This window comes from Dromiciops gliroides, chromosome 1, assembly GCF_019393635.1.
Source record: "Dromiciops gliroides isolate mDroGli1 chromosome 1, mDroGli1.pri, whole genome shotgun sequence".
Classification (NCBI taxonomy): Eukaryota; Metazoa; Chordata; class Mammalia; order Microbiotheria; family Microbiotheriidae; genus Dromiciops; species Dromiciops gliroides.
Window position 1 is genome coordinate 77,603,912 of NC_057861.1, and position 18,682 is coordinate 77,622,593.

At 38.4% G+C, this 18,682-nt stretch overlaps 1 protein-coding gene and 1 pseudogene across 5 annotated transcripts in view; one reads left to right on the forward strand and one right to left on the reverse strand.

The window, feature by feature from the left end:
* The window catches only part of PPP1R16A (protein phosphatase 1 regulatory subunit 16A), a 116,020-nt gene that overhangs the window by 85,644 nt on the left and 11,694 nt on the right, over positions 1-18,682 (forward strand). The window lies entirely within an intron of this gene.
* On the reverse strand, positions 9,487-10,438 carry LOC122736089 (annotated as a pseudogene).

Genomic DNA, 18,682 nt, shown 5'->3' on the forward strand with positions numbered 1-18,682 from the left:
CATTACAAACAAAGAAAAACTAAACGGGGTGTTCCCCTTTAGCAAGTGGACATTATAAATAGTGTATGCAATGGGGAAAAGGAAAACAGGAAATGTCCATTTAAGTCTTTGAAAGTCTTATCTCAGATGGTTCTTGGGATGTCCTCTGGGTGTAGTTGTGGAGTGAAAGTCAGGTGTGGATGCTGATGATCAGCTAGCAAGTCTCAGCTGCTGAGTTTCAGGGTGTGGTTGTAAAGTCTCTCAGGTGTTTAGATACTGATAATCAGCTGGAAAGTTTCCTAAAATTGATCTTAACATAACTTTAAATAGCTTTGCCAATAACCAAATCAAACAATGAGAGTTCTCAAAAACATGTCTAAGGAAATTCAGAACTGTTAAAGGCTAAAATTCTAGCTATATTGTCTAAAATATCTAGTGAGTGGTTGCCAATAAATTAAAAGCTTTAGCAAGAGTTAGACTTTTAAGCATTTATTAAGGAGAATAAGAATTTAGTGAAGAGAAAAAGAAAGGCCTAGATTCATCTATCGATTAAAGGGAAAGTGCATTTCTTGCTCCCTTCTCCACCGGAGTCCTGAGGAAAGAGAGTGAGTCAGAGCGCCAGGCTCCCCCTTCTTCCTCCCACAAGCCAATGTCACTTCCTGATGCCAAAGAAAAGACACATGGTCTTGCCCTCAGAGACCTTCACCTCATGGCGGAGCTTTTCTACAGTAAGTCTCCATCAGGTAGCATCATTCCAATCATTACAGAACCTTTTAGAGATTTTTCAATTGTCCAGTTGTTACACATAAAACATAATAAAAACAAAAAAGGTCAAATGCTTTCTTGGCAGGGGTCAGGGGCCCCTGGTTCTCACACTCTCTACGGTTATTTTAAATGAAATGTTTCTATCTCTTCTTGCTGGACTTTGTTGATGATATATAGAAATTCTGTTGATTTATGTGGGTTTATTTTATATCCTGTGAGTTGTTAATAATTTCAACTAAGATTCTCTAAGTATACCAATCATATTGTCTTCAAAGAGTGATAGTTTTGTTCCTCATTGCCTCTTCTAATTCCTTCAATTTCTTTTTCTCTTATTATTATAGCTGATGTTTCTAGTACAATACTGAATAATAGTAGTGATAATGGGCATTCTTACTTCACCTCTGATCTCATTGAAAAGGCTTCTAGTTTATCCCCATTACAGATAACGTTTGCTGATAGTTTTAGATAGATATTACTTATTATTTTAAGGAAAATTCCATTTATTCATATGCTTATAGTTTGTTAAAATCTTTTTCTACAACTATTGAGATAATCATATGATTTTTGTTATTTTTGTTATTGATATGGTCAGTTATGCTATTAGTTTTCCTAATATTGAAATAGCCCTGCATTCCCGTTATAAATCTCACCTGGTCATAGTATATGATCTTAGTGATATATTGCTATAATCTTCTTGCTAGTATTTTATTTAATTTTTTAATATCAATATTCATTTGGGAAATTGATCTATAGTTTTCTTTCTCTGTTCTTGCTCTTCCAGGTTTAGGCATCAGCACCATATTTGTACTGTAAAAGGAATTTAATAGCACTACTTCTTTGCCTATTTTCCCAAATGTAGTATTAGAATTATTGTTCTTTAAATGTTTGGTAGAATTCATTTGTTAATCGATCCAGTACTGAGGATTTTTTCTTAGAGAGCTCATTGATGCCTTGTTTGATTTCTTTTTCAAAGATGAGGTTATTTAAGTATTCTATTTCCCCTTCTGTTAATCCAGTTAATTTATATTTTTGTAAATATTCATCCATTTCACTTAGATTGTTAAGTTTATTGGCATATAATTGGGCAAAATAGCTCCTAATAATTGCTTTAATTTCTTCTTCATTGGTGATAAATTCACTCTTTTCATTTATGATACTGGTAATTTCCTTTTCTTTCTTTCTTTCTTTTTTAAAATAAAATTAACCAATGGTTTGTCTATTTTATTGTTTTTTTTCTCCATAAAAAATTAGCTCCTAGTTTTATTTATTATTTCTATGGTTTTCTTACTTTCAATTTTATTATTCTATCCTTTGATTTTCAAGATTTCCAATTTGGTGTTTAATTGGAGATTTAAAATTTGTTCTTTTTCTAGTTTTCTAGTGTGTGTGGTTTTTTTTTAGTTGCTTGTCCAATTCATTGATCTGCTCTTTCTCTCTTTTATAGACGTAAGCATTTACAAATAGAAAATTTCCCCTAAGTACTGCTTTGGCTCCCTCCTATAAATTTTGGTATGTTGTCTCATTGTTGTCATTCTCTTTAATGAATGAAATGATTGATTGTTTTTGTGATTTGTTCTTTGACCCACTCATTCCTTAGGATTAGATTATTTACTTTCCAATTAATTTTAAATCTTTGCTTCCAAGGCCCTTTACCAAATGTAATTTTTATTGCATCATGATCTGAAAAGGATGCTTCTAATATTTCTGCTTTTCTGTGAAGTTTTTATGCCCTAATACTTGATCAGTTTTTGTATAGGCTCTGTGTACCACTGAAAAAAATGGTACATTCCTTTCTATTCCCAATCAGTTTTCTATAAATATTTTTTTGTACAATTTTTCCCCCTTTTCTCTTTTTCATGATTACTATTGTTAACTGTTTCCCTGCCATCCTATTCCCTTCCCCATGATCTTTATTCTATTATCCATCTTCTTTCATCCTATCACTCTTTGAAAGGGATTTGCTTCTGTCTGCCCTCTCCCCTACTCTGCCCTTACTTCTTTTGCCCCTCTCTCTTTATCCCCTTCTCCTCCTATTTTCCTGAAGGGTTAGAGAGATTGCTCCACCCAATTGAGTGTGTACATTATTCCCTCCTTGAGCCAATTCTTTGTTTTTGTTTTTGTTTTTTGTTTTTTTGCAGGGCAACGGGGGTTAAGTGACTTGCCCAGGGTCACACAGCTAGTAAGTGTCAAGTGTCTGAGGCTGGATTTGAACTTGGGTACTCCTGAATCCAGGACTAGTGCTCTATCCACTGCACCACCTAGCTGCCCCGCCCCCCCCCCCCCAGCCAATTCTAATGAGATTGAGGTCTTTGAGCCAATTCTGATGAGTGTTAGGCTCATTTACTGCCCAGATTAATACCCACCTGAGTGTGTGTGTGTGTGTGTGTGTGTGTGTGTGTTATTCCCTTTTTGAGCCAATTGAGACTGTTGCCTGCCACACCCCCATCTTCACCTCTACTGCAAAATCTCTTCCTCTCTCTTCCCCCTTGTCCCAATCCATTCCTTTTTCTTATCCCTTCATTTTATTTGAAATCATTCCATCATATTCAACTCAGAATTGTGCCCTTTCTCTATGTATATTCCTTCTAACTTCCCTAATAGTGATAAAGTTCTTAGGAGGTACAAGTATACAATTTAACCTTATTGAATCCCTTATGATTTCTCTTTCCTGTTTACCTTTTTACTCTTGTCTTGAATCTTGTATTTGAAAGTCAGCTTTTTCTATTCAGTTCTGGTCTTTTCATCAGGAATGCTTAAAAGTCCTCTATTTCATTAAATGTCCATTTTTTTTCTGATGAAGGATTATACTCAGTTTGGCTGGGTAGATGATTCTTTGTTGTAATCTTAGATCTTTGGCCCTCTGTAATATCACATTCCAAGCCCTCTGATACTTTAATGTAGAAGCTTCTAAATCTTGTGTTATTCTGACTATGATTCCACAATATTTGAATTGTTTCTTTCTGGCTGCTTGCAATATTTTCTCCTTGACCTAGGAGCTCTAGAATTTGGCTATAATATTTCTGGAAGTTTTCATTTTGGCATCTCTTTCAGGAGGTGATTGATGAATTCTTTCCATTTCTATTTTCTTCTCTGGTTCTAGAATATCAGGGCAGTTTTCCTTAATAATTTCTTGAAAGATGATGTTTAGGTGATATCTTTTTGATCATCACTTTCAGGTAGTCCAATAATTTTAAAATTATCTCTTCTTGATCTGTTTTCCATGTTAGTTGTTTTTCCAATGAGATATTTCATATTTTCTTCTGTTTTTTCATTCTTTTGATTTTGTTTGATTGTTTCTTGATGTCTCATGGAGTCATTAGCTTCCACTTTCCCAATTCTAATTTTTAAGGAGTTAAATCCTTCGGTGAGCTTTTGTATCTCCTTTTCCATTTGGCCAACTCTGTTTTTTAAGGTATTTCCTATAGTATTTTTTTGGCCTTCTTTACCAAACTGTTGACTCTTTTTTTCATCATTTTCTTGCCATCACTCTCACTTCTTTTCTCAATTTTTCCTCTGATTTTTCAAATTCTTTTTGAGCTCTTCCAGGATTTTTTTTTTTCCCCTGTGACCAATTCACATTTTTCTTTGAAGCTTTTCATGTAGGTATTTTGACTTTGCGGTCTTCTTCTGACTTTGTCTTGCTCTTCCCTGTCACCATAGTAATTTTCTGTGGTCAGATTCTTTTACTGTTGTTTGCTCATTTTTCCACCCTATTTCTTTTTTTTTCTTTTAATATTTGTTGTTGTTATTTATTATTTAGCATTTTCCCCCAATTATATGCAATTATTAACATCCATTTTTAAAACTTTGTGTTCCAAATTCTCTTCCTTCCTCCCTCCCCGCTCCCTTTAAGAAGGCAAGTGATTTAATATGTTATACAAGTGTTGCCATGCAAAACATTTCCATGCTAGTCACGTTGTGAAAAAAAAAAAGAGAGAAACCAAAAAACCCTCAAGAAAAATAAAGTAAAAAAATTATGCTTCAATCTGTATTCAGACATCATCAGTTCTGTCTCTGGGAATGGATAGTATTTTTCATTATAAATCCTTCAGAGTTGTCTTGGATCACTGTGTCATGCACAGCTGATCATCTTACAATATCTCCAGCCTATTTCTTGACTTTGAACTGTATGTTAAAGTTGGGCTCTGCTCTTGGGGTTGAGGGGACACTGTCCCAAGTTTCAGATTTTTCATGCTGCAGTTTCAGAGCTATTTCTGTGGGAATGTAAGTTTTTAGCTTTTCCAAGGTAGTATAATCTAAGGAGAGGTGTGGTCACTGCTCTCATGGACTGGGCTCTGGTCTCTGAGTGATCACATGTATGCTTTTTAGCCCTAAAACTGTGTCTGACATTCCTGTTCCCTGTGGTTGCATACTCATGTGCTGATGCTTCTCCTTACCCTGGGAATGCAACTTAGAGCCATGTATACAACAGAGTCCCGCATCCAGTATCAGCAAAGATTTCTTGTAATCTCCTTCTTACCAGTTTTCTGACCCCTTACCATCTAAAGGCTGAGACCTCCCAAAGGCACAAGTTGTGTCACTAAAGCAGCTTCCCCCAAGGCCCACTGCTGGGTTGTTGAGGCATAGCCTGCTTTGCACTGTGCTCCACATTTGATCACCACCCCCATGAGACAGACCTTTCCTGCCAACTTCTTAAGTTGTCTTGGGCTGGAAAATTGTTTCATCCTGATCTTTTGTTGGTTTTGTCTCTCCAGAATTTAATTTGAAACAGTATTTTATTTTATTTTTTGATGTATCAAACCTTATATATATCTATATCTATGTGTGCATATGTGTATGTGTGTATATATATTTATATGTGTGTGTATGTGTATGTGTATGTGTATATATATATGTATGTATATGTATATGTAAAATCAGTGCTGCATTGTACCCAATACTTCTACAACATCTTTCTAAAACTGGAACCCTTCTGTTGGTACATTGGAAGAGGAATTGAAACCAAATGCTTCCTGTTGTATGTGGAAATATTTTAAAGTTGTTTAGAGGGGAATTTATGATAGCTCAGGGAAGTCACTACCTTTACTCTGCCATCTTGGCTCCATCCTCTTATTCTTTGTTTGTTTGTTTGGTTGGTTTTTTTTTTTTTAATGGTGAGGCAGTTGGGGTTAAGTGACTTGCCCAGGGTCACACAGCTAGTGAATTGTCAAGTGTCTGAGGCTGGATTTGAACTCAGGTCCTCCTGACTCCAGGGCCGGTGCTCTATCCACTGCACCACCTAGCTGCCCCTTGGATTTTTTGAGGGGGGGGGTTCCTCATTTGTAAAATGAGAAGGTTGTTCAAGGTGATATTTAAAGATCCCTTTCAGATTAAAATATTATGATCCTAATAAATCCCTGAAGGGTTATCATGAGAAAGAAGGAATAGAAATGGCTATATAGTTCCAAGAGTAGAACTTTATGAGTGGACTTTAAAACTTTAATGGAGATAGATTCTGGTTCAATATAATTAAGAGCTTCCTAATTGATCTTTAACAGTGGAATGCACTACATGATCAAAGTAGTGAATTCTGTGTTTCTGGAGTCAGTCAGCTAGCATTTCTTAAGCATCCACTACAAACAGGTCCTGTGCTAGGTGCTAGGGAGGCAGAGAATAAAACAAAACAATCCCTACCCTTGGGGAGCTTACTTTCTATTAAGAGAGACAACATGCATACACACACACACACACACACACACACAGGTATATACAGAGCAATTAACAAATAAGTATAAGGTAGGGAGACCACTAACAGTTGAAGGTGTAAAGAAAAGATTTGTATAGTAGTTGGTCTTGGAGCTGAATCTTTTTTTGGGGGGGCGGGGTTTGGTGAGGCAATTGGGGTTAAGTGACTTGCCCAGGGTCACACAGCTAGTAAGTGTTAAGTGTCTGAGGCTGGATATGAACTCAGGTCCTCCAGAATCCAGGGCTGCTGCTCTATCCACTGAGCCACCTCGCTGCCCCTTGAAGCTGAATCTTAAAGGAAGTGAGAGATTCTGTGAGGTAAAAGTGAGAAGGGAAGTGTCTTCTAAGCATGAAGGACAGCCAGTGCAAAGGCATGGAAATAGGAGATAGAGTACCACATGTGAGCCAGAGAAAAGGCCAATTTGGCCTTTTCTGGTGGAGTGTGAGAGAGGCTGGTAAGATATGTTAGGTCATGCTAGGTCTTGGAGGGTTTTAAAAGTAAAACAGGACTTACATCCTAAAGACAATAGAAAACCATTGTAATTTACCAAGTAGGGAAGTGACAGTCAGGTATGTGTTTAAGGAAAATCACTTTGGCAACTATGTGAAAGTTGGATTGGAGAAAGGAGACACTTGAGACAAGGAGGCCAGTTATAGTAGACCATTGCAATAGTTCAGGTGAAAAGTGACAAGGACCTGAACTAAGGTGATAGTTGTATGAATGGAGGGAAGGGGCCAGATACACAAAATGTTGTGGTGGTAAAAATGGCAAATTTGACAATAGATTAGATACATGATGTGAGACAGAATAAGGCATCAAGGAGAAAGCTAAGCTTTTGAACCCAGGTGACTGAGAAGGTGATGGTACCCTCCACAGATATGTGAAAATTTGGAGGATGTGTGGGTTTGGAGAGAAAGATAATGAATCCTGTTTTGGACATGTCAAGTTTGAGATGTTTCTGAGTCATCTAGTATGAAATATCCAACAGGCACTTGGTGCTGGAGTATTCAGGCAGAAGTTAAAAGAATAACTATGGGGGCAGCTATCTGGCACAGTGGATAGAGCACCGGCCCTGGAGTCAGGAGTACCTGAGTTCAAATCCGGCCTCAGACACTTAACACTTACTAGCTGTGTGACCCTGGGCAAGTCACTTAACCCCAATTGCCTCACTAAAAAAAAAAAAGAAAAAGAAAAAGAATAACTATGGATGCTAGAGAGCAGAATCCTGTCCTAAAATGGAAAGATGGACTAGATTCCTTTAAGGCCCCTTTCAACTCTTAAGATTCTCTTAGTCCAGGGCACATTAGAGTAGGCAACACTCATGGAAGGAAAAGGAAGTAGAGGCTTTACTAGCTACAGTCGTAGTAAGCTCCCATAAAATTGACTTAGTAGGCCACTGTTAGGAGGACAAATTCTTCACATAGAAGAACTAAACACAAACCTTAGAATACTACAAAGTTAATGGATAACTTTGAGGAATGTGTGGTTCTTCGGTCATTGTCTGTCATGTCTAATTTGCCATGATCCCATTTGGAGTTTTTTTGGTAAAGATCCTGGAGTGGTTTCCCATTTTTTTCTCTGACTTATTTTATGGATGAGGAAGCTGAAGCAGAGTGACTGGCCCAAGGTCATACAGATAGTAAGTAGTGTCTGAGACCAGATTTGAACTCAGGAATAGGAGTCTTCCTGACTGCAGGCCCAGCACTCTATACACTGCACCACTTAGCTGCCCCTTTGAGGGATGTGATATGTGTATAAATGCAAGGTGTAGGTAGACTTTTCAGCTTTCTTTCTTTCTTTCTTTCTTTCTTTCTTTCTTTCTTTCTTTCTTTCTTTCTTTCTTTCTTTCTTTCTTTCTTTCTTTTTTTTTTGGTGGGGCAATGAGGGTTAAGTGACTTGCCCAGGGTCACACAGCCAGTAAGTGTCAAGTGTCTGAGGCTGGATTTGAACTCAGGTACTCCTGAATCCAGGGCCAATGCTTTATCCACTGTGCCACCTACACTGTGCCCCTTTTATGATCTCTTTGGGATATAGACCTAGTAGTAATATTGCTCAGTCAAAGGGTATGCAGTTTTATAGCCTTTTGGGCATAGTTCCAAATTGCTTTCTAGAATGGTTGGATCAGTTCACAACTTCACAGAGAATACATTAGTATTCCAATTTTCCCACATCTCCAACATTTATCATTTTCCTTTTTTGCCATATTATCCAGTTTGATAGGTGTGAAATGGTACCTCAGAGATATTTTAATTTGTATTTCTGTAACCAATAGTGATTTAGAACTTTTTTTCATATGACTATAGATAGCTTTAATTTCTTCATCAGAAAACTGCCTGTTGTTCATATCCTTTAACCATTTCTCAATTGTGAAATGACTTGTGTTCTTATAAATTTGATTCACTTCTCTATATATTTTAGAAATTAGGCCTTTATCAGAAACAGTGATTAGAAATTTTTTCCTCAGCTTTCTGCTTTCCTTCTAATGTTGGTTGCATTGGTTTTGTTTGTACAAACCCTTTTTAATTTAACAATCCATTTTGCATTTCATAATATTCTCTGTCTCTTGTTTGGTCATAAATTCTTAACCTCTCCATAGATGTGAGAGGTAAACTATTCCTTCCTCTCCTAATTTGCCTATGTTAACACCCTTTATGTACCCATTTTGACCTTATTTTGTCATATGGTATGAGATGTTGTTCTATGCCTAGTTTCTGCCATATTATTTTCCAGTTCTCCCAGCATTTTTTGTCAAATAGTGAGTTCTTTTCCCTTATTTATAGTTTTTTTTTTTAAAAAAAGCTTTTCATTCCATTTAAACAATGTAAATTGTTCATGGTTTTCCTGCAGTGCTTACAAATCTCAGTCATTACAAAATCTTTCACATAATTAGTTTTCAACTCAAAGAGAATACCTTATAGGAATTAGTTATAACAATTAGTAAAGCTACAAAATTCACCTTTATTTTTATTTCTTTCTGAATGCACATTTAAATCAATTCTAAGATATGTAATATTCTAGTATTACTAGAATGGATTCACAAAATAAGTTTAACATTTTTAAACCTTTTTCTCCATTACAAACTGGCCATGAGGTTCTGCAACATCTAGGGGGGTAAAAACCAAATAAATTGGGTTTCAGCTCTTCCTTTTGGATTTATGGTAGCCTTAGGCTCTGCCATATCAGTTCTCACCCATCCTGGGTAGCAGGCATTCAGAAGAATCTTATTCCTTTTCCTCTGCTAATTCAGCTACCCGGTATGGATTCTAGACAAGACCCTTGGTCAGTCTATAAGCACTTTTAGGCCAGCCTTCCTTTTCATGAATTCCCTTCTTTGTATCTTCCACAGACTTTCTTATGAGCCCCATTGGCTCTTCCCTTGTGATTTCATCACTCTGATACTTCTGTAGTCCTAGTCTGCAGCTTTTTTTTTTTTTTTTTTTTTTTTTTTTAGTGAGGCAATTGGGGTTAAGTGACTTGCCCAGGGTTGCACAGCTAGTCAGTGTCAAGTGTCTGAGGCCAGATTTGAACTCAGGTACTCCTGAATCGAGGGCTGGTGCTTTATCCACTGCGCCATCTAGCTGCCCCCTTCTGCAGCTTTTAAGAGAATGTATGCCCATCATGCTAGAAACACATTCACCACTCTATGTTGTGGTTTTATTAGAGGCAGTAATTCTGTAGATAAACCTGGTGCCAAAAATTATGGTTTGCATTATCACCTCAGCTTGAATAGGAAATGGTATGGTGTCAGTAGCTTTGAAGGAAATTGCAGCATTGTTGACCAGCACATCCACACTCCCACACTACTGTTCCTTGAGAAAATTCCACATGGTCAAATGTTCTGCAGGTCATTGATGTACAGCTGGTAGAAAAGAGGGCTTAGTCCCTAATTCTTGCAGCTTCTTCACAGCTTCCTGGCCCCAGGTCATGTGCCCAGGGGTGAGAATCACATTTCTTGCACACATTGCACATGATGGCAAAACTGATCACCTTATTACTCTAGGTCACCATGACTTGACTGAAGCAAGACATGACTTGGCTATGGGAAAGGGAAGGAGCTCCAAGACACTGACCAGGGGCTAGTCTGGGAATGTAAGCCAGAAAATACAGTTCACTGGTACAGGAGAATATATAGAACTGCCCAAGCTCCTTTTCTTTCTTTTTTATCTTTTTGATGACACTATCAAAGAGCTTTGATTCTAACAGGAGGCAGTAAGTCAGAAGCATTTATGAAGTACTTATTAGGTACCAGGTAATGTGTTAAGTACTGGGATGTAAAGAAGGACAAAAATATGGTCCTTGCTCTCAATGAGTACACATATAAGACATACACATTGTGAATGGAAGGTAATTTCAGAAGGAAAGGTGGGAGAACCAGGCAGTTCCAACACATATAGGGGAATAGGGACCAAGAGGAGTTTTAGTCTAGGTAGTCACAGAGGTTGTGGAAATATAGGGCCGTAGATTGTCATCCCAGTAATAATGGTCACCTTGATTTAATTGTTATTCTCAGAGCAATATCAAGAGCTGGAAAGCTGTTGTGGGGAGGATTCACACAGCATCAGGCAAATGGCACAGTACCCATGTCAGGGCCCAGTATCCTGATGGATGGCTAGATGCGATGCGAAGCATTGTCTGGGATTGCTTAGACATAGTGAGTTAGGTTAATGACATCCTTTACTCCAGTAATTGATTTTTTTCCTTGTCAAAACTCGCAGCCTATTTATAGCCTCTTTATGCTTATCCATTGTTCTCTCTTGTAGTGTTCCATGATATACTGCCATACAGTTAGGGTATTGGTATTAAAGAGATGGGCTGTTTTTGTTATATTTATATATATTTAAAACCCTCAGATTTATGACCCATATGAAAAAAGTTGGGAGTTTTAGTGCACTGCAAACTCCATATGAGGCCCAAGTGTAATATGCTAGTCAAAAAACGAATTCAGTCCCAGGCAGCATTAAGAGGGACAAAGTGTTCAGCCCCAGGAAGATGATAGTGCTTCTGTCCTTTGCCCTGATAAGACTACATGGGCAACTTTGTGTTCACTTTGGGTGCCACAGCATAGAGTGGACATTGATAATGCTGGTGAGTAGCCAAGGTGATGAAGGGCCTGCAGAGAACGCCATATGAGGACTGGTTGAAGACACTGGGGATGTTTCGTTAGCAAATATGCAAGTATTTTCAGAACTGTCAAGTGGAAGATGGACTTGGCTTCCTGGAGAATCAACCCCTTTTCCATAAGACCTGTACAGTCTGAATAGTTGTTTTGTGCAACAGCATATGATTCTGTCCCTTAAAACTTCTCCAAGTGCAGGATTTATCTCTCTTTTCTCTAGGAGACTTGGTTCAGGAACTCAGCACCAAGAGGTGTGTATGGATATAGACCTAATTTAGGAGATGGTCTATCTTTATAGGGTGCGTAGTTGGGTGGTGACCAAGAATCTGCCAAAAGACTCATAAACCTAACCACTTGTAACAATTTGTGTGTGCATGAATGATATGGCTTGCGGGGAGGGAAGAAGAACCCTGAAAAGATTATGTGGGGATTGTGAAATCTTGGGTGGGAAATTGTAGGTCTTGGGGCCACAGGTAGAAGTTTTGTGAATTAGAATTTCACATGAGAAAGGAAGGTATGAGAAATGAACAGGGGCCGCTAGATGGCACAGTGGATAAAGCACTGGCCTTAGATTCAGGAGGACCTGAGTTCAAATCCAGCCTCAGACACTTGACACTAGCTGTGTGACCCTGGGCAAGTCACTTAACCTTCATTGCCTTGTCCCCCCCCCAAAAAAAGACCAAAAAAAAAAAGAAACGAACAGAGGATGACAGAGAATAGGATTGGATTATCTAGACCATGGCCTAAGAGACCAGAATATATGCTGTTCATTAGAGATGAAGACTCTGTCACCAGGATTAGGAAGAATGGATTTGTTAAGAAAGCTTTAAACCAGGGCAGCTAGGTGGCACAGTGGATAAAGCACCGGCCCAGGATACAGGGCTACCTGAGTTCAAATCCGGCCTCAGACACTTGACACTTACTAGCTGTGTGATCCTAGGCAAGTCACTTAACCCTCATTGCCCTGTCCCCCCCCCCCCAAAAAAAAAAGCTTTAAACTAAAAATGGCTGTTAGAAGGTAGGGGTTGATGAATGCCCAGCTTACACATAGTTATCATGTGGAGGTATGATATAGAAGATTAAGAGTGGAAGAAAGTGCACATTAATTATTGTTCTCGGGGAAAAAATAACTGGAAAGTTGAAATCAACATTAATGGCTCTGTGTGTGTGTGTGTGTGTGTGTGTGTGTGTGTGTGTGTGTGTGAACACAAGAGGTGACCTTGACTTCATAGAAATCACTGGCATATAGCAATAGGAAAGAAACATACCTTGTTTAAAATAAACCTGTCTATGGCAAAGAATTGGAAATCAAGGGAATGCCTATCAATTGGGGAATGGATGAACAAGTTGTGATATATTAATGTAATGGAATATACTATTGTGCTGTAAGAAATGATGAGGAGGCAGATTTCAGAAAAACCTGGAAAGACTTAAGTAGACTGATGTTGAGTGAAGTGAGCAGAACCAGGAGAACATTGTACACAGTAACAACATTGTGTGATGATCAACTGTGACAGACTTAACTCTTCTCAGTAATACAATGATCCAAGATAGTTCCAAAGAACTCATGATGGAAAATATTCTCCACATCCAGAAAAAAAGAACTGTGGCTTCTGAATACAGATTGACCCATACTGTTTCTACTTTTTTCTTCTTTCTTGAGGTTTTTCCCTTTTCTGATGCTTCTTTCACAACATGACAAATGCAGAGATATGTTTGATGTGATTCTACATGTATGACCTATATCAGATTGCTTTCTGTCTTGGGGGGAGGGAGAAAAATTTGGAACTAAAAATTTTATGAAGACAAATGTTGTGAACTGTCTCTAAATGTAACTGGAAAATAATAAAATACTTTTATGATTTTAAAAAAATAAACCAACCTAGAAAGGGGAGCCAAGATGATACAATAACAGGAAACAGTTCAGTGAACAGTTCATTTTCAGCCTTCTCCTCCAAAACAAAATGAAACAAAAAACCCCACAAAAAACATCATAACTCCAGACAGACCTAGAAAATTCAGCAGGCTTAATCCAGATGGGGAAATCCAAGAAAAAGTTACAGTGAGTCATTTTTTCAGTTTAGGTTACCACATGCAGAAAGGTCTGTGGATGCTGGGGAAGAGATCTGCAGGAGTACACTGTGTTTAGAGCACTCCGCTGCCCAAAGAAAGGCTATATATATCAAGTAAGAAAAGGTCCCAAACTCATAGAGTGATATCCCATGGCCCACACCTGGCCACTGAGACAATAGGTGCCAACTGGTAGTTTTGTTGACCACTATCCAATTTGGGGTCACAGATCCAGGGCAGATGGAGAAGGGGGTATGCATCTTGGGTGGTGTTTAAAAGTAAGTAACAGCAAAATGGCTTAGACCCTGGGAACAGAGTGGGTTTTAGTTCCAGCTTTGAGCTTAATCTGAAATCTACAGAGAAATAGCCAGGGTAGGAATCATAAACAAAATAGGAGCCTGCAGTTGTGTCACATTGAACCAGTAGAGTTTCCCAGCTGGCTGATATTGGTTGAGTCCAGCAGCAGTCTGATGTCATTCAGATATAAACCCAGGTCAGGAACTTGCAGAGCTCAGACCTGGGCCTTGGTGTGGGGTGGGAGGATGTTCACATTTTTGTCCTGGATCAGACCACTCTGGGAGCTCTAAAAATTTACAAGCCCCATCCTGAGATCCTGGAATAATACAATGCTCAAAAAACAAACTCCCTGAAAATTAGAATTAGAAACCAGTGACTCCATGAAACAAGAAATATTAAAACAAAGTCAAAAGACTGAAAAAAGTAGAAGAAAATGTAAGGTATCTCATAGCAAAAACAACTGACAGAAAATAGATCAAGGAGAAAAATTTAAGAATCATTGGACTACCTGAACACTGTGACCAAAACAAGAGCCCTGACATCTAATTTCTAGAAATCTTAAAAGGAGACTGCCCAGATCTCTTAGAACTAGAGGACAAAGTAGAAATAGAAAGATTCCAACAGCCATTACCTAAAAAGAAACCTCAAAACAAAAACTGTCAGGAATTTTATAACCCAAATCCAGAAATTCCTGGTCAAAGAAAAAGTACTACAAGCAGCCACAAAGAAAGTATTCAAGGACTGAGGTGCCACAGTCAGGATCACATAAGATTTAGTAGCCACCCCTTTGAGGGAGCAGATTGGAATACAGTATTCACAAAGGAAAATGATATTATAGGCTTACAGCCAAGAATAACTTACCCTGCAAAACCGAGTATCATCTTACAGAGGAAAAATGGACCCTTAATGAAACATAGAATCTCTAAGTATTCCTGGTTTAAAAAAAAACAAAAAAGACCAGAGCTATGTAGAAACTTCAAACACAGGAGTTAAAAGAAACTTAAAAAGATAAAACAAAAACAGTCAATGATCAAATCTAATTAGAATAAAATAATCTTTTATTTAGGTGCTAGAGAAAGGAGACCAAGAGAAATCAAACTTCTCTGGAGGGGAGATAGTTTCAGAGATATGGTTCTCTGAGATACATATCTCCTTGAACAGGAAAAAGGCTATAGCTTTTATAGATGGTTGATGGGGTGATCACCTGAGCCCTTATGGGGGGTGGGTTGGGAGAAGTTGGGTGAGGGGCAGTACTAACAAGTAGAAACTGTTTACGCTATAATCTGGGGAGATGCTATATGTGCCTCCTCTGAATCCTATCATTATCACAGGTCACAGAGGGAGTATAATTATAATTAGATAAGTCCTGTGAGTAGTTCTGTTATGTCTTCATGATCTTAAAAATGAAGGGAGGAAAAAAGGAATACATGGGACATGGAGTGGGGTGGGAAAGATACAGGGAGGGAAGGGAGAGAAAGATTAGGGAAAATTATCTCACATGATCAGAGAGCACAAAGAGACATTTATACAAACAAGAAGGAGGGGATAAGGAGAGAATTGGCTGACACTTGAACCTTACTGGTCAAAGAAGGGAAGAATATATACACAGTTGTTACAAAAATACATTTCACTCAACAGCGAAATAGGAGGGAAAGGGGAGAGGTGGGAATTAAAGGACAGGTAAATTCAGGGAGGAATTGATCCTAAGCAAAACAAACTCAGGATGTACAAAAATATTTATAGCTCTTTTTGTGGTGATAAAGGATGGAAATCTGAAGGGGTGCCCATACATTGATGAATGCCTGAACAAGTTGTATTACATAAATGTGATGGAATACTCTTGCACTGTAAGAAATTATGAGACAGTTTCAGAGGAACCTGGGAAGACATGTATAAATTGATACAAAGTGAAATGAACAGAACCAGGAGAACAATTTATACAGTGATATCAATATGGTAGCAACTTTGAAAGAATTACATACTTTGATCAAAGGACCAAAGAACTAATGATAAAACATGCTGCCCACCTCCTGATAGAGAGATGAAGGTCTCAGATGCAGAATGGGACAAATATTTTTGAAATGACCAGAGTGAAAATTTTTATTTGATTATACATGCTTGTAGCATGGGTTTTGTTTTCCTTTAATTCTCAGCTGGTGGGGGGAGGCAAATTTTGCTGTTTGAAAATAAACCATCTGATAGAAGCTTCTTGTGTCAAGAAGATAATATGGAGGGGCAGCTAGATGGCACAGTGGTTAAGCACCGGCCCTGGATTCAGGAGTACCTGAGTTCAAATCCGGCCTCAGACACTTGACACTTACTAGCTGTGTGACCCTGGGCAAGTCACTTAACCCCCATTGCCTGCAAAAATTAAAAAAAAATTAAAAAAAAAAAAGAAGATAATATGGAAGGGGGCAGCAAGGTGGCGCAGTGGATAAAGCACTGGTCCTGAATTCAGGAGGACCTAAGACACTTGACACTAGCTGTGTGACCCTGGGCAAGTCCCTTAACCCTCATTGCCCTGGGGGCGGGGGGGGGGGAGAGATAATGGAAATCCACATACCTGAGTGAAGGAAGCATGATGGATAAAGGGAGAAACAGAAGTGATATTTTTGAGGGAATATATCATATACCATCTGAAGAATCAGAGCAAATGGATAATAAAGTTCTAATACAGATCGCAAAGCTTAACACAAAGATTGGTCACAAGTAAATATCTGCTGTAGTGCAAGCCTCATTATGTTTAAAGCACAGGGATAAATGCTTGACTTACCTTATAGTCATTTCCCAAAAATTAAAGAAAGTGAGTGAGAGGGAAGCTCAAGAAAGATGGAATGTATTGAAGAATAAAATTCTGATGAGGAAAAAGGACTATTAGAGCTTCACAACATACCTGTCAAGCTTAGCTCCAAAAGCAGCAGCATGTGATTGTAACTAAAAAGGCGTACAAGAATGGAATAGTACTGGAAAGAGAACTAAAGTTTGTGAAAATGCTAAGTACAACAGGGATTGAAAAGCTATGTTCAGAGAATAAAGTAGAAGGAATAGACATAATGTTTTGGCTATTATTGTTCTGCTGAAAAGAAGTAAAACTGCCCTATTATTTTGTTTTGGTTGGAACTCAGAAGGATAGAATAAATGTGGATAGAAGAAAATTGAAACTGATTATAGGTGAGGAGATGGTAAGAGAATACCTACTGACTTTATTCATTCATTCATTCATTCATTCATTCATTCATGCATTCATGTATGGGGTGAGGCAATTGGGGTTAAGTGACTTGCCCAGAGTCACACAGCTGGTAAGTGTCTAGTGTCTGAGGCCAGGTTTGAACTCAGGTCCTCCTGAATCCAGGGCCAGTGCTTTATCTACTGCATCACCTAGCTGGTCCCCTGATTATTATTTTTCCCCCCTGACTTTTTTTTTTTGGTGGGGCAATGAAGGTTAAGTGACTTGCCCAGTTACACAGCTAGTAAGTGTCAAGTGTCTGAGGCCAGATTTGAACTCAGGTCCTCCTGAATCCAGGGCCGGTGCTTTATCCACTGCACCACCTAGCTGCCCCACCCCCTGATTTATTTATTTATTTTTTTTAGTGAGGCAGTTGGGGTTAAGTGACTTGCCCAGGGTCACACAGCTAGTAAGTGTTAAGTGTCTGAGGCCGGATTTGAACTCAGGTCCTCCTGACTCCAGGGCCGGTGCTCTATCCACTGCGCCATCTAGCTGCCCCCCCCTGATTATTTTTAATGGAAAGATAGTGAATTTTTAAAAATATAGACTGGTGAGCTTGATGTTGAGCTCCCACAAAATTCTAGAACATATCCATCCTCCAAAATGTTAACAGCAATCACTGAGACGCAGCATAAGTTGATAAAACCATCCCACATGAACCTCAGTTCTTTAATTTTTGATAGAATCACTAGATCCTTATTATAGAGATTAATGCTGTAGACATAGTGTGCCTGGATTTCAACAATGGCAAAGTCTCTCACTTATGAACAAAATGGAGAAATGTATACGTGGGGTGTTAGTGCTGACATTTGGATTCAGAATTGGTTGAACAACTATATCCAAAGAGTATTAGTCAGTAAACATTTGCTAAGTGTCTACTGTGTGCTAGGCACTATACTGGAGATACAATGAAAGATACCCCCCACTCTCCCAAAAAAGTCCCTGTCCTCAAGAACTCAGCAGACTAGTGGAAGAGACGGCATGCAAATGACTACACCCAAACAATATAAATATATATATATACAAGACAAATTGGAGATAATCAGAAGGGAAAGGCATTAAGGTGGATCAGGAAAGGTTTCCAGTGGAAGGTTGGATTTTAGCTGTAATTTGAAGGAAGCCAATGAAATGGGGAGGAAGAAATGAGGATGGAGAGTATACCAGGCATAGGGAAAAAACAGAGTGGGTGATAGAATATCTCATTTTAGGAACAGCAAGCACTGCAGGGAGGGAGTGAGGTTTTGTTATTGTTCAGTCATTTTACTCATGTCTGACTCTTCATGACCCTATTTTAAGTAGAAGCTGCCCGGTCTTTTGTGAACCTGATTGTAGTTCCTTGGTACTCGAACTGCTTCTCTCTGGATGCTTGTTGTATTTTTTTCTTTGTTGTGGGGATTCTAGATTTTTATCTATAACATTCCTGGAACTATTCCTTCTGGTATGCCTATAAGAAAGGAAAATTGGTGGATTCTTTCTTTATGTCATTCTTTGATTCTAATAAATCTGGGAAGTTTTCAATTATGATTTCTTGAAATATCATGCC